Source organism: Halyomorpha halys, unplaced genomic scaffold (genome assembly GCF_000696795.3).
Source record: "Halyomorpha halys isolate HHAL.00 unplaced genomic scaffold, Hhal_1.1 Scaffold982.1, whole genome shotgun sequence".
Taxonomy (NCBI): Eukaryota; Metazoa; Arthropoda; class Insecta; order Hemiptera; family Pentatomidae; genus Halyomorpha; species Halyomorpha halys.
In genome coordinates, this window is record NW_027108466.1 from 16913 (window position 1) to 23821 (window position 6909).

A 6909-nucleotide genomic window follows, 5' to 3' on the forward strand; every position below is an offset into this window, starting at 1 on the left:
GGTGAAGGGGTCACATTCCATTCCTTACACCACAGCAGAACAAGCTGCCATAGATTATATCATTTCAAAGCCATTTTTTTTACTAAGTTAATAATCTTTTGAAATTCGAGATTTAAATTCCTTTTTATTTTTATTTTTAAATATTTAAAAAAATTATTACAATATATAATTAAATATACAGATAAATAAACAGTTTTTCTTTATCCTAAAAAAAATTAGTATAATGGAGTGGTCTATTTTTTATTTCCATTGTACAATTGATAACACTTCTATAGAATTAATTAATAAAAAAAGTAGGAAAAAGTTACAGATCTGTTACAAACAAAGAAAAATTAATTTTCTACTGATGAATATTTAAATGAATGGTGGCGATTTAGAAATTTTTCAAATAAACTCACGTCATTACTAATTAGAGCTCCAATATATTTTTAACAATTAAAAAAACACTGCAAAAAGAAAAGTCAAAAGGATATATTAACAAATAGATTGGAGTATAGATCATAAAAGAGCACCGGCTCATTCAATGAGTAATAAGATAAGATAAATAAATCTTACCATCATCTGGTGTAAGCATTTCTTCTTTTTCCTGTGTCACATGAATAAGGCCACTTAAAGAAGTAGAAATGATATTTAAAATAACAAAACAATGATTCCATAACATAAGCAAGATCTTTAATAACAAAATGTCAAGACACGGTCACATTAGACTGCCTGAACTATAATATGGTAGTTACAGAAAATAACCTATCCCATTATTATTACAGTTTTAGTTGGATCACAATGTATCGTTCCATTCAGAGCCTAAATTTTAATTAATGTAAATTAGTTTATGTTATCAGGTTATAACTAGCAACAACAGAAATATAGACTGGATGACCAAATACAAAAGTAACATTATGAACTTTCATAGAACATATAAATTATTATAAGTTGTTGTTTTGCTTTAACCAGCACTAAATTTCAATTAAATAATCTTAGAAAAAAAAACTGCCTCAATTATAATTTAGACTCAACATAAAAAGTCAACATTTCTTCTTTTTCCTGTTTGATATCAATTAATTGGAATTGCAACAAAAACAAATTACTAGTAAAAAATCTTTTGTTACAAATATTTGGGGATCATCAGTTATGAGAGAACTGTTGGTCCATCTTGGTTACACCCGATAGGTGCTTAGAGGTCATCATTGTTGTCTAGATGTAAGTAGGAAAATGCAATTAATATGATAGTCACAAAATAAACATTATATGGTACTAAAGCAAATTGAACCAATAACACTCAAAGACAGTCTACAGAATGGGCTTAGCAAAACATTCATTAATTCATTATTATATACTTTGGGTAATAATCACAATATTGGGCGATAACATATATTACTTAATTGTGGTTTTACTGGTTATATCATACTATACAGATTACAACTAACACAGTTACACTAAGGTTATAATTAATTACAATGGTCTTTGTTCTCTCATTGTATAAATGAGTTCAGACTAAATCTCCAAGTTACAGTTTTTAAAACTTGGACTACTGTTTATTGATTATTGAGAGGTCTGACAATGGATGAAATAATTAGATTTCACTGTGAACAATTGTAATGGTTTCAGTTCTCTCAAGTAATTTATAAAGTATCACACTTAATTGTTTTCTTCAAATAATGCCATTGACAAATATTTAAAAATGAAAAAGTATATTCAAATACGTAAAGGAACCAAATGCATAGAAATAGTCACTAATGACAAAAAAAAAATACAAATTATAATACCAAACACAGACTACTTTGGAATTTCTCAAATTAGGTAACCCCCTATTACAAATAGCTAAAAACACCTGATGCGAAACGTCCATGGGGAGTTAAGTCAGAATTTTTGAAGTTATTTTTAACATTTGATCAACACAAGGTTTAAGTTTAAAGGTTCAAGGTTTCTTTCTTGGTTTCTTCTTCTTAGTACCAGTATATTTCTTACTTTTTCCTAAATTATCTGCTTTGCAATTCACTTTCTTACTTTTTCTTTCTAAATTATCTGTATTTTCTTTTTCTCAAGAATTTTCTGAGCATCTTAATGAACCTTAAAGTCTGCTAGGATAGATCTTTATATGTAGATTTTCTTCCCTTTCAAATCTCAAATTGTTTCGGTGTCCTGCATCAGCTTGTTCTTCCAGTTCTCTTTCATCAGAAGGTAAAATAATTGATTCTTCATCAACATCAACTATACAGTATTTTTACACATTAAAACTAACGTACATCACTGACCATTAGAGCTCTAATCACATATCCTAACTATGCATCCCACCTAATTTGTTAGTGACTTTGTTATTTATCTTGATTTAATTACTGTCAACATTGAAAGAAAAAAAAAATCTGTTCTATGATTTTACAAATTTAAAATAGGGAATTGTAAAATCAGAAATACCCCAACTATGCTTTTTATGAAAAATAAAATTGCCATTAATCGTATGCAACAAATTTTCTCAAATTGAAGACACAAATTTGTCAAATGTAACTATAGAATAATGAAATGTAATTTTACTAATTTATCTCTGTTTTTATGAGCATGTCATAAAAAAATACTTCAGATGAGGTACAGGAAGTTCTAAGGAGGGTAATCATTGGCTTATTATTAAATTATATATTAATTTTTTGTTTGAAAAAATAATTAAAAAAGGAACTGATTATTTTTTTAGGTCATAAATATCTGATACAATGACTCCAGGATGGATTGGGGAAGGAGAGCATATATTCGATTATTCACAATGTTCTATAAACGTGGATTAAAATCTACATTATAATTAATATTCCTTAAATTGTATCCTATTTGTCTGCTTCTTTTTTTTTTATTGTTGTTTGAATTTGAAGGCAAAAAACTACTGAGGATTATCATTGCCTTTACAACTAAAAAATAATATTTGTTTCATTATTAAATATGTACTAGATATTATATCGTTTTTTATATTAGAATAATTTAGCTTGGAGAAGTTTGTCGGGGGGTGCGGTCAGCAAAGAACAACATAAATAAACAAAACCATATTTATTTATTTTATGCCGACGTTTCGACCTGAGTTTCAGGTCTTCATCAGGGGTTGTGGTGTAGAAGGCAGGTAGTAACTGAAAAAAGAAATAAATAAATATGGTTTTGTTTATTTATGTTGTTCTTTGCTGACCGCACCCCCCGACAAACTTCTCCAAGCATTAATATACGGTCAACTATCTACACCTCATTAGAATAATTTAGGTAATTAATTAATGATATTGATGTTATATATTAATTAATAATAAATATAAATTAGAATCATATCTGAGTAAACCATCTGATAGATTTAATGAAATTAATTGTGTTGTTAATGTTTTCCTCACTATAGCCCAAGTCTATACCTATGTATATGTACCGAGGGTACTCCTCAAAGATATGAAACATAGACAATCACTTTACGGAGTTACATTAAGGTAGATATTTTCTATCTTTTTCTTTTTTCAACCAATAAGGCACCTAAATGGAAAGCAATTATATTAAAATTAAGATACATAAAGAAAAATCTTATCGCACTTGTAAAACTTTCAATAAGGAAATTTGAACTTCCGTTAAGTATTGAAAACGACAAAAAAAAAAAAAAAAAAATATTGGTAATTTTTCTTTGATTAGAAGCGGATTTCATAGGAATTATTATTAAAAATTTATTAACTTAATGTAAAATTAGACCCAGCATAAAAAATAAGTAGTTCTGTTTGTTTGACAGTTAAGTAACAAGTGATTTAACTGTTTTGGAAGAAATTCTCTTATCTTGTAATAATATATGGCATTTCTAAATCAAAAAGAACCTTTTCCAAATCAATTGTAACTTTTTCCCTTTCAGATAAAACTTTTTCCATTTCAATTGTAACCCAACCAGACTTGAATAATTTGATAAAAACTATTTGATTTCTTTTAATAATTAAAAATAATTATGTAAAATTCAATTATGACTTTTCAAATAACTTTAGCATATTTTTCAACAAGGTTTAAAATCATTGAACAATAATTCCATTTTAATTATTATATAGTTTAGTAAAATTCTTCGGCATCGATATCGATTTTTATTTTTTATTTATTTTTTGTTCGATCCCTCTAAAACAGAAAGAAACAGTGAATTAGTGAGTGCTTTATTGTGAAAAGAAAGGAAATAAATCGTGTTTTGTATTACCTTTGGTATTTTAAGGTTAACTGTAATGTTTATTGTTATTTATGAAATATTCATTCTAGATGGTACTATTTTTAAATCCGGAAGTGAGGGGCCTCCTCGAATCAATTTTTAGGTTTTCCTGGATTTTATTTGTGGAATGACTGCGGAAGCACATTACGATTTATTTTAGTTTTTAGAGTTTTATGAGATATGAAGAACGTTTGTTAGTTATTCGATCGTCCTGATTTCGTTTTTGGAATCGAATTTTAAGGCGCCAGTACATTTAGAATTGTTATTTTCGCTGTTTTATGTGGGGATTGTTATTGGCTTTTCGGGTATTCTGGTTGCGCTAAAATAATCAGATTTTCGATTTCGCCTTCACGTTTCGGTTGGTTTTTTTTTTTTTTCGTACCCTCCTAAAATTTAAATTAGTTTCCTATGTGTACATATGGTGAAGTGTGCCATGTGTACAGCTGGCTTTTGTGATACCTTTGATTGCCTTTATGCAGATTGGTTGTTAATTTTGGTCTTATATTTAATATGGAGATCGTTTTTTTAGGTTTTTGAGAGTCCTGATTCGATTTTGTCTATTGAAATTTTTTTGGCGCCTGCCCATTCTGATTCTAGATACTTGTGTAGTTTTCCTCGACATTAGCTAGAGAACGTCTATTGGGTTTACGGTGGAACTGATTCCGTCTTTTGAATCGAATTTCATTGCACATAAGGGAATCCATTGATGTTACTTATTTAGTTATATTTAACATGGGGATCGTTTTCGTAGCCCTAATTTTAATTTTTGAATTCGATTTTCGACTTTTGTTACTTTCATAGTTTTCTTCGACAAGGGGATAGTTTTTTAGGTTATCAAGGGTCCTGATTCTGTCTTTTGAATGGGATTTATAACGCGCTCTCACATTTTAAGTTATTGTTACGAATTGATTATATCGATGAGTTGATAAAAAAAGTATATTATAACAAATTCAAAAATATTATCTCTTGATACCTTATAATCAAATTCCTTTCGAGAAAAAATGTCAGCTGTAATGGTAATTCGGTATATGGCAGGTCATTAAAACATGTATTTAAAAAAAAAGCTGAACTATGAAACCCTAATAAGCTATATATATATTTCGAAGAGCGAAAATAAATCTAAGTGCATTGTGGATTGTTTGTATATGAAGTGCGCCTTTATCATAATGCCTGGCACTACTTTTCACTTTTGAATTCCTGTTTTGATTGTAGTGGACTGTATAAAATAATGATAAATGAAACGAAAATCTATTGCATAAATTAGAGTTGAAGTAGAGGGTGGCCTAAACATAACATTTATGATTAGGTGTGTTTAATTAAGATTGTTAATTTTGAATAATTGGTCTATGGATTTAATGATGCTGATGATGATGGTGTGAACTATATTGATAGGTGTGGAATCACTCCATGGCTGGGTTTTCCTCTCTTCTCTCTCCTCCTCTGTTCCGAGAGGCACATCTGAGTGCCTATAATCACTAATTTTTTCTAGCAGATTAGAGCTGAAGAAAAATAAATGGCTGGCACTGGCCAAGACTCGCTATGTGAATAGTGAACAAAGTAGTGTTGTGTTAAACTATGAGATTTTTTTTTGTATTTTTCTTTTAGGTAGGATATTTTTGAATCATTGTTTTGTTATTGTACTTGTATCGTTAAAGATCTTAGGGGTTGAGTTTATTTATACTTTTGTAGCATTATTTTAAGTTTTAATTTCCTATGTACTTTTAGTTCTTTTTAATTTTATGTGTATATACATGTATAATTTTTGTGAAGTTTACGAGGATGTTCGTAAAATGGTTGTGGGGAGTTAAGGTATGATGATACCGGATATCTGTCATAATACCTTTCTGCCTAGGTAAACATAAGCTAAACCTATATATAGAGGATTGCTAAAGATAATAAAGCACTATATACTGAGACAGCGTGCGTCATTTCACTCCCAGTTTTCCTTTTTTTTCTTTTAGCTATTTCACTTGACCTACCATAACTTATACATTTAACGACACGTATTTACCTCATACTCTTATGTATATAAACTAAACAAAATATGAAAAAAAAATTATACTAGATTTGTTGTATAATTGTATTGCATGAATAATTACACTATTCAGCTATATTCATGAAATAAATCAAAAATGGGGTTAGTTTTGTTTTTGTTTTGACTAAGTAAATAACTTGACTATATTTATGAAGTATATGATATACTTTGAAATTATTGAATAGTTTTGTGTATACAAATGTTTTGATTTTTATCTACAGATTTATTGAAGGAAATGGATCAAGCAATTATTACCAAACTTAATTTATAATTGGGATGATTAAAATAAGTTTATTAACATTCATTTATAGGCTATTTTAAATTTTACACAGTTTAATAACGTTAAAAATATTTGTTATTACTGTCACTTTGTATTTTGTAACAAATAGATGTTTTCTCTGTAATTTATATCTTAGCATTGAAAAACAAAAAAAAAAAAAAAAAAAAAAAACAGTTACTCCGAAAGCATTGTTGGATGTAACAAATAGTAACTTAAATAATGTACTGAAAGTAATGAATCTAATTTATATATTTTTTAAGTATTGAAAATTGAAATAAAAACAACAAAAAAATATATAGATCCAAGAATCAGGATATGGTATCATATGGTATCTGACTTATAATTTTTTCAAAAAAACCATTAATGGAGAATTATTTATTTTCAAAATGTAATAAACAAATTAAAGAA